Source organism: Apodemus sylvaticus, chromosome 6 (assembly GCF_947179515.1).
Source record: "Apodemus sylvaticus chromosome 6, mApoSyl1.1, whole genome shotgun sequence".
In the NCBI taxonomy this organism is placed as follows: domain Eukaryota; kingdom Metazoa; phylum Chordata; class Mammalia; order Rodentia; family Muridae; genus Apodemus; species Apodemus sylvaticus.
The window spans coordinates 132,124,548-132,141,376 of NC_067477.1; the positions used below are offsets into that span (position 1 = coordinate 132,124,548).

A 16,829-nucleotide genomic window follows, 5' to 3' on the forward strand; every position below is an offset into this window, starting at 1 on the left:
CACAGGAAGGAGGGAGGTAGAGGCAGAGAGAGAACTGAGCGGCAGGTGTGTGCAGAGAATTATCGGAGCCGAAGGGATATATGCGTCTTGGAAGCTATGGCGGAAGCTCGCCTGAGAGGCCACCATCAGAAAGTGAGCTTGGGGAAAGATGGGGACAGCAGGAACGCTGGTTCTCAGTCAGGGGGCTTTTATCTTCCTCCCCTCAGAGGACATGGACAATATCAGACTGCATTTCTGGCGGTCTCCATGGGGCTGTGGCTACACGCAGTAAGTGAGACCAGGAAGGCTGCTTAGTGTGTTACACTGCACAGGAAAGCCCCAGGCTTTGAAACGTCCGCTGTACAAAGTGACGAGACTACAGACTAGATAAAGGGTAAACAGATACCGCACCATGTAAGTTGTCCTCTGACTACACACACACACACAAACACACACACACAAACCTTGCCCTTTGCATCATATGCCTCAGTAAAAAACAAACTTGTTTGGTTTTTTGAAACAGATTTCCCTGTGTAGCCCTGGCTTTCCTGAAACTCACTATGTAGACCAGGCTGGCCTTGAACTCACAGAGATCCTCCTGCCTCTGCCTCTCAAGTACTGGGATCAAAGGCATAAATGCCAGCACACCCAGTGTTTTATTTAAAAAGAGGGAGTCTTGCCTGTAGTGATGAGGGTACATTAGAAACTCAGGCATAACATTAATTAAAACAAATGAAATGAGAGGGCAGCCGGAGCTGCTCTTCCGGAAGGCCGTGGGGTGTGCCCTCCCTGTCTGGACCTGTGGCTGCTCGTCTTGGGCCCTCTCTCCTCAGGCTCTCTCCCCAGCACCTCTCTGGGGTCTGAGGCCTGCCGGAGGGAGCCCTGCCTCACCCAGAGACGGGGAGTGGCTTTTGTCTGCTGTTCACAGCTGCCTCTGCAACCAGGTGAGGGGACAGGAGCCGAAAGAGATGTACTCAGAGAGAAGAAGGGCGGGTGCTGGTGACTGGGGTGACGGGAAGAGGAAGAGAAAGCGGTGCTGCAAGCTCCAGTGTTTCACAACGCAACAAAAATACCAGACAGCCTGGGGGTCACAGGGATGACCTCGAGTTGAGCAACAGCTGGACTCCTGTTTCTAATCTATGGAAAATTCTCTTTTCACTAGGGCCCCTGCTCGAGCGAAGCCAGACCCTTCATTACCACCACAGTGACTGAGAAGGAGACATTTGTCCCATAGTCACCAGGCCCCTCCTTGCTCTCCCACACACCCAAGCCAATGCTCCACCCTAACTAAGCTGCTTCTCGGGATACCAGTTACTGTTTACTACCCCCACTCTGGCTTCCCTGGACTCCAAAAACAGCAGCAGGATACCCACAAAAGCATCACTAAAACGATGGATGCGTCTGGCTAGTATCTGAAAAAAAGCTATTTCCTTCAGATGGCAGCGCGCGTGGTCCTCCAAGTCTTAAGGTGTACCTCAAGTTTGCCTGTAGTTTCCTGGCAACCTAGATGAAGAAAGAGTTGCTGGACAAGCCTCACAAGTCTTGGGGTCCACACATCAGAATCCCCTGCCCCTAGCTGGTCAACCGATCCAGCGTTTTTGCTGGAAACCAGAGCCGAAAATGTCTTGTGTTCATGGTATGAGGAGAGACCATCTACAGAAGAGTATCCCAGAGTTTCCAGTACTGGGGGGCCGGGCTCCCCAAGCCATAGGGAGAGGTGGATAAAGATTCTGTGATGACCAAGAACAGCTCAGTGTCCTGTTCCTCTGAGTGGCTGGAGATAAGCATCTGAGAGAATGGATGGAATGCGTGGCCTTTAAGTGACCCCCCCTTGAACTGTATTTCCCTCAACTGAGCTTTTGATAAAACTCAGAAAAAGCAGAAGGAGGGAGCTGGAGGGTGTAGCCGCTGCCAATGCTCTGGCATGGGTACCCTGGCATGAGGGAGGCTAGAGTCATGAGATCACGGCACCTGGAGAGACATCATTCATGAGCTAGTCACAGACTCCCAGGAAAGCCCAACTCATTCTGCTCTGGTGAAGTGTCAACTGAGTATAACCTTAACCCTAACCCTAACCCTAACCCTAACTCTAACCCTAACCCTATCCCTATCCCTAACCCTATCCCTATCCCTAACCCTAACCCTAACCCTATCCCTAACCCTAACCCTAACCCTATCCCTAACCCTAACCCTATCCCTAACCCTATCCCTAACCCTAACCCTATCCCTAACCATATCCCTATCCCTAACGCTAACCCTAACCCTATCCCTAACCCTATCCCTAACCCTATCCGTAACCCTAACCATATCCCTAACCCTAACCCTATCCCTAACCCTAACCCTATCCCTAACCCTAAACCTATCCCTAACCCTAACCCTATCCCTAACCCTATCCCTAACCCTAACCATATCCCTAACCCTAACCATATCCCTATCCCTAACCCTAATGCTAACCCTATCCCTATCCCTAACCCTAAACATATCCCTAACCCTAACCCTAACCCTATCCCTAACCCTAACCATATCCCTATCCCTAACCCTAACCCTATCCCTAACCCTAACCCTATCCCTATCCCTAACCCTATCCCTATCCCTAACCCACCCCTGAGCTCCCATCTCACTTTGGGTTGTCATGAGGGTAAAAAGCACCCTGGCTTTACTCTGCCCAGACGCCGTGCCGCTGTCTCCAGTTAACCTTCACAAGCAAGCTATCAGCCCGATGCTGTGCTTGTGTTCATTGTGCAGAGAGCCCTCTGAGGTTAAGGGCTACCTGAGAGACCCTAGCGCACAGTAGAAGAGATGAAAGGGACAAGTGTTGGGAAAGTGACAAGGTAGCTAATTGTCAGGATGAGATGAACCCAGAACTCTCGAGAAATAGTGACTGGGGGGGAAGGGATTGGAAGCCACAAAAGTCCCGCTTCCACCTGTCCATTCTGGTTCCCGCACTCAGAGATCCACAGGTGGGAGCCGGAGCCCTGCTTGGAGGGGGGCTGCCTGACCAGGCAAGCATCCTAAACCTTCAGGAGGAGCAAGGGTGCTATGAGCACACTAGGTTTTGGAGAAATTATGCTATAATTAATAATAATAATAACAACAACAACTTTGGCAGGGGTTATGGTTTGGGTAAGAAGTGTCCCCCTAAAAAGACTTGGTCCCCAAAACCATGTTCAGAGGTGGGGCTTGCAGGAAGTGGTTGAATCTTGATGGTGCTACCCTCATCAGTGGGGTCTCCATTGACGGATTCCTAAATGAACAACCTGCAGGAGACGTAGGAACCGTGGGGCTGAGCTTACCTATGAAGACACTGCTGAAGATGTGTCTTTGCCTCAACCTCTTCCTCTGTCTTTCTCTCAGACCTGGCTGCTGTGAGGTAAGTTCTCCTCCATCGTATCTCCGCCTTGTCATAGATTTAAAGGCCAGGGAGCCACCGCTCATTCCTGTACAGCATCCCTTCTGCCTACAACATCCTAATCTCCTCAGATCTGCCACTTCAAGAACTCATCCTGACCTTCCGGACTAGGTGGCCGGCTCTGGTGAAGTACGGCACAGTGTACCACTACGCTACGCTTGCTTACATATCGTGCCATGAGGGAATGTCTCCCTCCCAGGATAGGGCCTGTATCCATTCTGCTCACATTATGCCCAAAGTCTTAGTCTGTGTCCAACACATAGCAGAACCTACATGAGAAAGAACACGGGTATCTGAAGACTAGAACTAGAACTGAAGTCACCATGGTCCCTTGAAATTGTTGTGGAGCTCATAGCATGGACAGTTCTTGGCTTACGAATTTTCAACGATGGTGTGAAAACAACATGCATTTGGTGGAAATCACGCTTCGAATTTTGAATTGGCTTATTCTGGCCACCCCAGCTGAGGGTTATGAAGATACTCTCCAATGATACCTGCCAGCCTGTGATGGGTAGATGTGTGTACGTGGTATGTGTGAGTGGTGTGTGTGTGTGTGTGTGTGTGTGTGTGTAGGCCAGCAAAATTTGAAACTTGCAAGGTTAATGTCTGTTTAGTACAAAGTAGTAGACTGCCACAGAACCAGGAAGGGCTGACATCTCAGTCTGAAGGTTGTCTGATGGGGACTTCTCCCATCTGGGGTTAACCTTCTGTCCTACTCAATCCTCCCACTTACTAGCTAAGTCCCACCCACATTTTGCAGAGTAATCTGCTTGGAAAGGTTTAAATGTTAATCCTATTAAAAAACACCTTTATAGAAACGGCCAAGATATTTGACCGAATGTCTGGGTACCCAGTGACCCTGTCAGGTTGACAGAAGCAGAACCGCACAGGAGTCACAAAAGAAAGCAGATATGACTGGGGCTTACTAAGTGTTGAAGGCCTGTGAGCCACTGCACAGCCTGGAGTTAGTCACTCGCTCATTCCAAATGCATTTATCAAACGTCCATGACAAGATTCTTGGTTCTTATTGCTGTGTAACAAACCACTCCTAAACCTAATGGCTTAAAATAACACGGCTTTATTTGCTTATGGTTTTATAGGTCAATAATTTGGGAAGGGCTCAGCCTTGTGCTCCTTCTGTTTCCGGTCACAAGTCACTCCTGCACTTGAGTTAGCTAGAAAAGCCCACAAAGGCCACAGTGAGTGACCTAGTGTCCGCACTATGTGCTGAGTGATCTCATGAATCTACAACTCAGTCTTCTCACAATGTGGCTGTCTGCCCTAAACAAGTTCCCGGAGCAGAGGTATGAGGAAAGGCGAGGCTTATCACAACTAGCCTCGGCTGTAGTTGTCATGTCACATGCTCATGGAGGAACAGAACTATACAAGACATTTGTATCAAAGACTGCAGCTTGCCGGGCAGTGGTGGCGCATGCCTTGAATCCCAGCACTTGGGAGGCAGAGGCAGAGGCAGAGGCAGGCAGATTTCTGAGTTCAAGGCCAGCTTGTTTACAGGGTGAGTTCCAGGACAACCAGGGAAACCCTGACTCGCGGCTCGCTGGGGGCCCCTGTGCAGCTCTCTGCCCCAAGACACAAGGGACTCTGTCCTTCTCCTGTTCCCCAAGAATCCTGAGTTCCACCAAATGTCAATACCATGCATGCAGCAAACAAGCGCTCTGAGTGCTCCTAACATGTTCATACTCTGTGAGCGCAGGTTGTGATAAGAAACAGTAATCATAGCTTGTCATTTTTTCATGTAGATGTCTGATTTTCCTTCAAAATGTTAACTTAATTTTGCGACAGAGTCTTTCTTTTGATTTTCATTTCTTGGGGTTTGTTTTGCCAGACAGGGATTCTCTGTGTAGCCCTGGCTGTCCTGGAATTGAACTCAGAGATCTGTCTGCCTCTGCCTCCTGAGAGTGCCAGAATCAAAGGCGTGCACCACCATACCCGGAGTAACTTAATGTTGTTGTTATTAGTGTTGTTTCTAAGTGCATGTGTGGTGACTCATGTGAGATGGTTCATGTATGCTGGCTCATGTGTGGTGGCGTACGTGTGATGGTTCATATCACTTGTAAGTAAGTCAGAGGACAATATCAGTTCTCCAGTTCTGCCTGTGCACAGTTCCAGGTATTGAACTCAGATTGTCAGGCAACAGAGAGTCACCTACTGAGCTGTCTCACTAGGCTTCAGAACAGTTCTCCAAAGCAAACTGGCACTGCTCGTATGGACTTGCAGGAGAATACCTAGAGATTAAATGTTCTCAGTGCTGCTTTGGGAAAAAAAAAAAGCTGGTGGCAGTGGTGGCACATGCCTTTAATTCCAGCACTCAGGAGGTGGAGGTAGGCAGATCTCTGTGAGTTCTAGGCCAGCCTAGTCTACAGAGCTCCCAGACAGCCAAGGCTACCAGAGAAACCCAGTATCAACAAAACAAAACAAAACAAAACAAAACAAAACAAAGAAGCAAAAAAAGAGGAAATCGGATTCTGCTTCCTGGTGGGAGGAGGCAGAAGAGGAAGTTTAGGAGAGAGGCAAGAGGCACAGATTTCCAGAAACTTCCTCATAACTTCCTCCTCAGTACAGCTCGTCCTGTCTCGCCTACCCTTCAGGGTAAACCCAGCTCTGCCTCGCCCACAGTTTTCTTTCATGCCTTCTCTCAGAGGCTTTGGCCTGCCCTGGTTAGGTGCACAGTGGGCAGGAGGTCTTCTTTTCTGCTTTTTCTCCTCTATGCCTCAGGTCCCAGTCTCAGGGACTCTGGGCAGGTACGGGTGCTTGCCGTGCATGCCTGATACCCCGAGTTGGAACCTGTCCTCTTCCTAAAAGCTGCATGTGATGGCTCAAGTCAGTCTCAGCACTCCTCTGATGACACAGGAAGCAGCAATGGAGAAGTTTGTGGGCCCTTGCCCTAGAGAGGAGGGGAGAAGGAGAAGAAGGCAGGAGGAGAAACAAGATGGACGGAGGGTGAGAACAGACTCCCAACAGTCGTCCTCTGGCCAGCACGCGGGCCCGCTGGGTAAAGGGGCCTGCCACCAAGCCTGACGACCTAAGTTCAATTCCTGGAACCCACATGACGAGAGGAGAGAAGCAAGCCCCGAAACACAAACACACACACTCAAAATCTCAACCACACACACACACACACACACACATATACACACTAAATTAAAAAGAAATAAACTGTGAAGTATAATTAAGAAGCACCTCAGGAGAAGGGGGCTGAAAAGATGGTTCAGTAGATAAGAACACCAGGTGCTCTTGAAAAGGACGTGGGTTCAATTCCCAGCACCCACATAGTACTCACAAACACATGTAATGCCAATCTCCGGGCATTCCGTGCTTTCTAGGTTCTATAGGCACTGCCTACGTTTAGTATATGGGCGTGCATGTAAGCCAAACACCCAGACATATAAAATTATAATAAAGATTAAAACCTTTAAAAAGAAGCCCTCCACCACTCTCGGAGCTGGCTGCCTGACTGGGCTCTGTGTCTCATTCTCATTGGTCGCTTTGACAGCCCTGATTTGGTTCTATGTGTTTAAGACCTTACTCAGAGAAGGACCCACAGTTCTCCCCAGATCCCATAGGGTCCAGAGTATGCGGAGGTCAAATTCTAGGTTTGTACAGTCAGCATACAAAGCCACACCCCTCTGAGAGTGTCCTCTGATCCCTTTGCCTTTCTGACAGAGACGAGGACAAGCCTCAAGAGCTGAGAACGGTTATGTAACACTGCTCTCTTGGAACAAATGTGCACTCGGTTTACGACGACAGCAGGGCTCGTAAACCAGGCCAGTCTGCTTGCAGAGCCTCCTGGAGCTACCATACCACTGCTCGGGTTCACAGAGTTAGAGTATGTGGACCCACCAGGCACACGCCACAGTGAGCCTCAGTGTGGGCCACGCCTAGCCTGAGCCCCAAAAAACACAGCCAGTGAGAGAGAGACAAAGAGAGAGAGACAGACAGACAGACAGACAGAGAGGAGTAAAGGATGCTTCCCAAATCAGCACAGCTTCTAAGCGCAGAGCTCCTGGGGGGCAAGCCTGTGTGACCTCCGTGGACTCCTTCACTCCACTGCATGCCCACAGACCTACAATTCTGTCAGAAAGGACGCAGTAGCCAGTCCCTCAGCCACACAGAGCACATGTGGACACACCCTCACTGAGGGAAGTGAGGCCATCAGACTGTGAGATGTACACAAAGAGCCAGATCCAGGCCCACACACCCACACCAATGCCCCCGATGAGCTTGCCACAGCCCCACCCAGTTACACGCTCGTCTCACACACACATGCTCAAGCAGGTCATGAACCACAGTCGCCCACCTGCACACACTGACACACATAGTCAAGCACCCTTAAGGTGACAGGAACCTAGTCAACCCTAGCTGTATCCCCAAGATATGCCACACCTATAGTTTTTATCCTGAACCCAAGTGTCTGAAGTGTTTCTGGGGTGCATCTCTCCTCAACTGCCACATCTCAGGGCTCCCAGAGAAAGGGCCTCACTTTCACTCTAAGATAAAGAGATAGGGTGCCTTAAAACTCCATGCCAGGAACTGAAATGGCAACTGTGAAGATTATAACACTAGATTATATATAATATATGTTACTATATTTAATGTATTATAATACCACATTTGCTAGTACCTATTGAGCACCAGCTACACACACACACACACACACACACACACACATACACAACTATGCTAAAACCTTCCAGTACCTTCCCTCCAACTCTCCCAACAACCTAGAGCATAGGAAGTGTCAGTAAACCCATTTACAGATGAGCAAGCCAAGGCTTTGGGGGAATTAAAGTTCTTGTTTCCTGTATATTGCAACATCTGGCTCCAAGGCTGGCCCCAGAACATTCCCTGACCCACAATGCCACAGGATAAGATCCAAGGATATTCCCATGTCTATTCCCATGTCTCCATGTCTCACATATGTGATTACACCCGGCCCTCAGGAGATCTGTGGGGCCTAGCTGTGGAGAATGTGAGAGCAGAGTAGCAGAGCAGCAGGGAGTTGGGCTTCCTGCTCTCCTCAAAGCCCTGTCCTTTGCTTTGTCAGGTTGGGGCCCTGGGTGTGGACTTGGATGTGGCCCTTTGAAAGGAAAAGCAGGCTTGAGCCCTCACAGTGCTCCAGGGAGATCTCCAAGGCTTGGGAAGGGGAGAGAGCCTCCCTCCCCACACCCTCACATCCCTGCCCCTCCTTCAGAGCACCACCCCCAGGAAATGGGAGCCAGACCCCTACAGAGTTCTCCACAGGAGACAGGGGCCTCCATTCGGGCACCAAGAACCCCAGACTGCCCAAGGCCACCTAGAATTGTGCAAAGGAGGGCTGGCTCATGGTGACTAGCCTCTGGGACATTCCTGACCCCAGCTCGAGGGGGATGCCTTCCTTGGCTCCCAGTGCTGCACTGGGGCCTGGCCAACAGCTGTTCCTGGCTGAAGGCTCGTTCTGTCCCACCCACCCAGTCAGTTCCTAGGAGACATGCGAGCAGCTTTGATGAGCTTGTCAAAGAGTTCTTGTTCTGACAGCTGTTTCCCAGGAGGGCAGTCACAGCCACAACCGCCTCCCACATCTGGCTATGGGGATAGTGCCCCACCCATCAGCAGACAGAAACGCAGAGTACACAGGGACAGCTGAGGACCTCAGCCCATTGGGACTAAAGGGGTCACTCCATCCCCATTTATAGCTGAGGTCAGGTGCTCTCTACCCCTGAGGGCTGGCTCTACCCAGAGGACGCTAACTCCAGTCTGGATCCTCCGCCTTGGCTAAGGCCCACCTCCATTTGCACAAGCCACATTCAGACCAGAAAAGTGTTTCAGGGCACCCAGAACTTTAGAGGACAAAGAAGGAGCCGTTAGAGTCGACTCAGGCCTTGCTCTGTCCTCTCAGGGAGTCATCATGTTGCCTGCGGGTCCACCGGGTCACTAGAATGAAAACATCACATCTGAATGTACTTCAGTCAGCATTCACAACCTGGTCACTATTCTTTGTGCCTTGTAAGACAATTACTGTATCTTTGACATTTACTCTAAGATGCCAGTAGCATCCAGGCCCCATCCACACCCCCAAACATTATCAACAGATATCGCCAGTGTACCCCAGGGACAAGACCACACCCATGTGTGTATAGCTGATCTTAAAATCACTTTAGTCCCAGCACTTGTGGGGCTGAGATAGGAGAACAGTAAGTGCAAGACAGCCTGGGCTACATAGTGAATGTGAGGCCAGCCTGGGCTGTGTGAGACCCTGTCTAAAACAAAATGACATGCATGTTCTGGCCCCTAGACCTTCCCAGGCAGTTTAAGCCTTCCTGAGCATCTAAAGATGGGGTCAGACAACATATGCACAAGACAGTGAAATATGTGTGAGAAGTCTGCAAAGGCCTGGAGCCAGAGAAAATTGCTGAAGCCTGGGGCCATCTAGGAAGGCTTCCTGGAGGAGGGGGAATTTTTTATTTGGCTAGATACAAGCAGCCTGGAAAGACAACAGTGTAGGGAAAGTCTCAAGAGCAGTAAAGGGTGTTCATGGTGGGGTTGAGTTTGCTGGTTTTCCCAGAGATAGTTGGTAAAGCCACAGTTGTGGAGCGAGGGTCTGACACAGGATATGCAGACAGGACTGAGGGCCCTGCCTCCTGCTTCTGGCGTCTGTGGATCTGATGAGGGTCAGGCTCAGGGTAAGCAGGGAGAGTTCCTCATTCCTCAGGCCTGCCCCTGTGTGATATCTCCCACCAGTCTGCGTGGGCTTGGGCTGGCGGAGACTTCAAAGACCCAGGGGCCTACTAAATTCTATCCTGAGAACCCCGGCTCCCCAGCTCCACCCCTAGCCTGGACTTCATGCTGCCTAGACGTTCTGGGGGGCACTTTGATTTAAAATGGGCTTCCAGAGGGCAAGACCCCACCCGGGGTCATAGTGAAGGAATGTAGGGTTCAGGCTGCCCACAGGGAGAGGCTTAGAGAGCCTGCCAGCAGGGGGCGCTGTGAACTCAGGCACGCGGCCCAGGCTTGGGGAGTGAGGTGGAGGCCACATGGTGAGGCCTCCAGACTCCAGCCTAGCTCCACCCCAGGAGCTTGCCGGCTCAGCCTCCCTTCCCCCTCGTCTGAGGAAGGAGAAGCGACTGTGCTGACCATTTGGCAGATGATGAGACCAAGGTCAGAGAGTGCAAAATAACAACGGGAGTCGCAGCAGCCTGCAGCAGATGCAGGTTGACTGCATGCCAGTGTGTCGGACCCATGTGTTTGGGGCAACCCTTGGGCCTTCTTGGCAAGCCTACCTTATCCCCAGGCTGACACTGCATGTGGCAGAGGCGAACGTGGACAGCCCCACGTCGTGAGAGGAAGTGCTGGCCAGGGGGACGAAGTACCTGCTCAGGCCCAAGTCTGGTGGAGCAGAGTGTAGCCAGCACAGCAGGCAACAGGGTGTGACAGGCAGGACACTGTCCTATGTGAATTCTCAGCAGCAGCTCTGACAGCAATGAGCTACGGATGCCATAGTGGTGCATGTATGGGCGTACACACACACACACAGACACACACACACACGTCTGAGAAGCCCATCTGACAGGAAAATGAAGGCTCAGTAAAAGTAGCCTTGGAGAGTTTCTGAGGTTTCCAGGAGGAAAGCAGCACACCCCAAGTCTGCCTGGCACTTACCTGTGCTCCCAGAGCTCTTGGTGGACCTGGGGGGAGAAGGGGTGCGTCCTAAGGAAAGAAAGTGTGGAGCCCAGCCTGTGGCCAAGGCCATGGCTGAATGTGGCTGAGAAGGAGGCCACTGAGGATGGACAGGAGATAACAGGACCTCCTGGAGACCCAAGGAAGGAGCCCAGCAGGCCAGCTGACTGTCTCTAGTCAGAGACACTCCTGGAGGGGGAAAGCCTTGAACAACAAGGCTTGATTCCCAACAGCCTGGACAGAGGCAAGAGATGGATCGGTTCACACCAGCCGTTTCCGCGGGGCACCTGGCTTGCTGGTGTCCACCAGCATCCAGGCCTGACTAGAGAGGAAGGCAGGAACTGCCAGGAAAACAGGGTACCACATACCTGGGGAAGGGACATCAGATCTGCGGGTTCTACTGGCAGTTCTTGGTAGAGCTGACCTACAAGCTGTCAGGAAAATGGGGAGTTGGGTCTGGAAGCACCCACCAGTTTTTCTTTACTCAGGAGGCTGAGGCAGGGGGAATTCTGAGTTTGAAGAGCGCTTGAACAGTTTAGTGAGAAGTCTTCTTAAGGCAACAATAGAATAAAATGCATTTTAAAGAAGAACTAGGGATAGCAGACATGGTATTATACACCTACAATTCTATAAAGTAAAATTAATGTTTGCTTTTGATTCTTAAGAGAAGGGAAAGAATTCAAAAGACGGGCAACTCCATGGCGTGCTCTTGCCAACCAAGACAACCAGGGTTGAGTAGAATTAGAACCAGGTCTGTGACCAAGGAAGGGGTACAGGGGAGGCCAGGAGAGCTGGCTAGGGTATGTTCTAGAACCTGGAAAAGGATCCAGAGGTCTAGGCAGACCACAATCAAGAGTTCAGCTGTGGTGACAAAATCTAAAGAAGTGAACCTCTTGATTGATGAGAATTCAACTCAGGGCAGAAGGGGACTCAAGAGCTCTGAGGCCTGGTCAGGGGCCTTAACCCAGCTAAGGAGCAGGCTCCTTTCTAAAACTCCCCAAGAATCCCTGCCAGGGACTGAACCTCTCTATGATCACTACAATGTGTGCCTAGCAGTGGTTCTGTGTGACAACAGAGCGCTGGAGTCAGGGAGACTGCAGCCTCCTGTGGGGCCGGTGCAGCAGCAGAGTCAGGAGGCTCCAGTACACCGGAGGCTCCGGGGCTCTGCTCTACAGCTGATGGTGACGATGATATGGTGGGGGATGGGGCTGCCTCTTATGCTCTCTTCCTCCTCTTGCTATCCAGCTCCATGGACAGGTGGGAAGACAGGTGGGAACCCGCCCAAAGACCCGCCCTTCCATCCTGACTCTGTCATGAGGTCCTATGTGCTTATGGCCACTGCTCAGTAAGTAGCCTCTGGTCCTTCCGTATAGCACTATCCACAGGTCACCTTTAAGAACAAGGACAAGAAGGAAACAGATACAGGGCTGACCCCAGCTCCCAAGAGGCTGCTGGCTTCACAAGGGCAGGAGAAGCAACAGGAGGTCCCCAGTAGAGTGACTGTGCAAAGGCCAGCAGGATGCCACAGTCTGGGTCTAGGTGAACTAAGAGACCCAACGCCCCCATCCCAGAAGCTCCAGGGATACCAGGCCAATGACAGGCAGAAACTGGGGAACCCAGGCCCCGGCCACAAGGTGTAAGATTCAGGACTTCCACCCAAGAACACAGTTGAGCATCCTTCTAGGAGATATTCGGCTGAGGAAAGAGAGAGAGGGTGTAATCCCTATTGGTAGACATGCACCTGCTCAGCAAAGCCAGGCCTGATCTGAGCCTCCAAGAGGCGCTGGACCTCTTAAGGCCAGGATGGAGATGCCCTGGTGGTCTTACAGGCCAACTCTCCCGGGATACGCCAGGGCATTAGGCTATAGTTTGGTGCTAAGGAGGAGAAGACAGAGGTGGGTGATGTCACCCAGGAATGAAGCAAGCAAAGTACTGATAACATCGCTCACTGTGGGCAAGGTGACTCATCCAGACAGCCACAGCCACCAGGACATTGTTGTTGTGCCCAGCCAGTAGGACTGGCAGGAGTGGCTCTTGTAGCTGGGACAGGTCCCCACTGAGGCCTGTTTGGTGAGACCTCAGAACACCGTGTCCCCAACCTCCATTACCCCACCAGCTCAGGAAATAGCCCTCCCAGTGGCGGTTACCATTATCTTGGTCCCCAGCATCTGGTGGGTGACTGTGGGGCGTGCTGGTGATTCCCCTACCCGCCCACTGAGCACAGCAGGTTCCAGAGATTCTAACAGCACACCCCCTGGGTCAGGCAATTGTCTTTGGAGACAACACCGGATGGCAAACAGCTAACCATAACCACGTGGTGCCCTCACGGAGGGTACAGCCTGTTCTGCTGAAGACACCTTTAGGCCCGCCCCTAACCCCTGCATCCCTGCCACCTCAGAGCCTGCTGAGGCCAACGTCGTCCTTCCCCACCTGTGGGGAGTACCACGGACTGCTGTCCACGTTGAAAACTCAACTACTGCAGAAGGTGCCGTTGAGCTTTGAGGTCACATGACTATACGTGGTGGCCCTGTTCCTTCTCGTTTCTAAAGTACTCCTTGTTCTTCTCAGCTGCCTAGAGTTATCTACTTGGCTTGCCTTTGGTAACTTTATCCTCCTGCTGAACTTTCCCCCACTTAGCTGTCGTCTTCTACAGCCTGAGTTTCTTCATTCTTTCATTTATCCATCCCACTAAAGAACAGCTGAGCGAGGTACCCTTCTAAGCAAGGAACCAGACACACCAGGACCTTTGAGGGTCACAATCTAGCTGGGAAATGACTAATTAGCAGATTAACTGGATGTATAGACTAAGTAGACAGCCCTGGTGGCACAGGCCTGGGATCCCAGCTACCTGAGAAGCTGAGGCAGGAGACTGGACTGTAGTATAAACTCAAGGCCAGCCTGGGGAACCTATGGAGAACTTGTAATCAAATGAAAACATTAGGACACCCCGTGTGGTGGCTCCCAGCTTAATACACACACACACACACACACACACACTCAGGAAACAGAAGCCTATAGAAGTTGTGTTTGAGGTTGGCCTAATCTGTATCACAATTTCCAGGCTAGCCAGGGCTACCTAGTGAGACCCTGTCTCAAAAGAAAAGCAACAACAAAAGTCAAGAAAACAAACAAAAAAGGAGCCAGAAAATGTTGTTTAAAGGCAGAGGGTTTGCTTGCCTGGCGTGCGCGAAGCCCGAAGCCCGAAGCCCTCGCTGTAAGTGGTAGTAACAGCCAGGCAGAGGGCAGGAGGCCGCGGTCCCTGCTCTGCCCTGGCCGCCGGGCTTCCGCGAGCCCTGGAGGCTGTGGCCGGGAGCTTTCCCAGCAAAGCCCCTCCCACCAAGTTCCCTGGCCAAGGAACGTTCTCCACCCCAGCGCGGTTCTGCCAGGAGCCCAAGGCTTAGCCTGGGGCACTTGTTTCCTTCTCAACAAACAGGAGGCCTCTCTGAGGCCTCCTCCAGAATGAATGAACTCTCTTACCCCGGCACACACCCGGCCTCAAGGAGGCCCTCGGGCCCCAGGTGGGAAGGCCCGTTCTGCCATATAAGCTACACAGTAGGCAGGGATCTAGCATCTCTGAGATGACTTTCTTACTTGGAAAGGATGGAGCGGAGCAGCATTGAGGCTCAAACCAAAGACTGACTATGAAGTTACCTCGCCCACAGTGGGTGCTAAACAGCGTTTCCCAGGACAGCACGTGGGGGAGGGTGGTCATGATTGGGGAGGGGGGAGTGATACAAATGGGCCTGCTGGTCATCCAGAGCTTCAGTCAGTACAGCCTGGTGCCTTGTCACTACCCACCAGTGGCTGGGAGTGGGGGTGGGGAGGCACTCCCCATGACGTCAGCAGGGTAGGAGCCAGGCAGGAGATGCGTGAGGCCCCGGGACTGTCACACCACAACCCAGCTCCGCCTTCCTCTAGGCAGGGCACCCAGCCTGTTCTCCTTCCTTCTGCATTCGGAAAGAGCTACCCACCCTCCAATCTAATGCTGGGCTGGGGTCTGGCTCCCAAGACCCAAGCAAGGGGGTTGGGGGGCAGCATGCTCAGGTCCCGGGGTGGGGGAGGGGCGGGCAGTGACAGCCTCAGTACTGTCACCTGGCATTATCTGTGCTGTGGGGATCCCAGGGCTTCAAGGAATTCAGGCTGTGAGCGCTGGGCAGCAGGAGAGGAGCCTGGCTTGGGGAGGGTGGAGCTGGGGCCACAGCAGCAGGACCAGCCTGAGGCTGGGTGGGTTCCTGTCCCGCGGATGATGAGATAGAGAAACTCTCCCTGGCACTCACCCCTGCAACACCAGGGTCCTGTAGGGTACTAGAGCCTCCATGGAGTCCCCAGTGTCCTGAAGATTTGCTGACTGGGACTGCTAGGCCAGAGCAGAGAGGTCACCGCCTGTCCCTTCTAAGGCAAGAAGCCAGACAGTGCTGACTGCTGTCTCTGCACTGTAGACTTTAGGGGAACTCACAGAGCCCTGCCAAAAAGAAATGACAAGGAGGGGCCAGGTGGCCTACCCCAGGTCCTGCACAGCTGGCACTGAACCTGGACCCCAAGTCCTCCCCTCCAAGCCAGGAAGGCCGGAGCAGACACTGTAGCCTGCAGTGCGCCTCAGCCGGGGGTAGTCGAGCAGGTAGCTCTCCCAGATGGGTGACTTTCTGGGCACATCCTCAAGCCTGGCCAGCAAGGGTGCCGCGCCTGTTGAGCATGGAGCAGGCAAGCTGGGCCCCACCGAGGGTGGAAGCTGGCCTATGGGGAAGTGGTTTTGACATGAGAAGGCAAAAGAGCCATGCTTCCCCCCAGACAAAAGCTGATAAACAGCCGGGTACCCTCTGTGAGGCCCAGAGAACCAAAGGTGGAAGTTCAGAGGCAGGAAGGTGCCCCACCGCTTCCTCCACCTCCCTGCGCTCCAGCTCAGTTGAGTGCAGGGTGCTGGACCTGGGCCCAAGGTGTAGATGTAGCCGGGCCACACGTACGCCATGCACATGTGTGTGCTGGACTATGCAGGAAGCATAGGAAGGACTGCTTCATATATGCATGTGTGTGTGTGCATGTGCGTGCGTGTGTGCACGCATGTGCGGGATCTGCTCTCACCCCCACCTGCACCATAGCCTCTGAGGACAGGACGCTCTGTCTTTGACTCAGGTTTACTCCAAGGGCTCTAAACCACAACCCACGTCAGCAGCACATGCAAAGTGTCTAAGAGGTGGGGCCACCTCCGCAGGGTTCATAGCTTGGCACCAGCATGCATGCACAGGGTAGTATGCAGGACAGTCACACCCCATTCTCCCCCCACCCCACCCCCGGCGCCCCGAGCCCACTCCTGAGGTGTCGCCAGGGCTTTGGGAAGGGAGATCTCCATTTGTACACAGCAGCAGACTCTGGAGGCTCAAGGTTCTAGATACCTCGTGACAGCAGGGGACAGCAATGTTCGCTGAACTCAGGCCCTGTTTATGTCAGAGTCTAACTGGGCAGAGACTAGAGGGGCCAAGCAGCAGCAGCAGCAGCAGCAGCAGCAGCAGCAGCAGCAGCAGCAGCAGGTGGCCCATGTAGCCCATCATGAAAGCGACATTTCAATACCCTGGGAGAAGGAGCCTCACAGGGTCTGAGGAGGATGTTCCTCCAAGCCTGTGTTCTAGACCGCTCCTCTCTTACCTCCTTTCCTCCCTCTCCCTGCCTCTAAGGGGCCCACTGGTCTCCCAACACCTGCTGTCACCCTCCTTGCTCCTTCACTAGGACCGACTCAAGGGGAAACCTAGCAAAACCTAGCAAAACGTCCAAG

General features: G+C 52.6%; 1 long non-coding RNA gene across 1 annotated transcript in view; it reads right to left on the reverse strand.

Annotated features, from left to right (window-relative positions):
- Nucleotides 1-15,484, reverse strand: part of LOC127687661 (uncharacterized) — a 29,077-nt gene extending 13,593 nt beyond the window's left edge. The window contains exon 1 of the long non-coding RNA XR_007978457.1: nucleotides 15,340-15,484. This is a non-coding gene — a long non-coding RNA (uncharacterized LOC127687661). The remainder of the gene's footprint in view (nucleotides 1-15,339) is intronic.
- Between the last annotated feature and the right edge of the window lie 1,345 nt (nucleotides 15,485-16,829).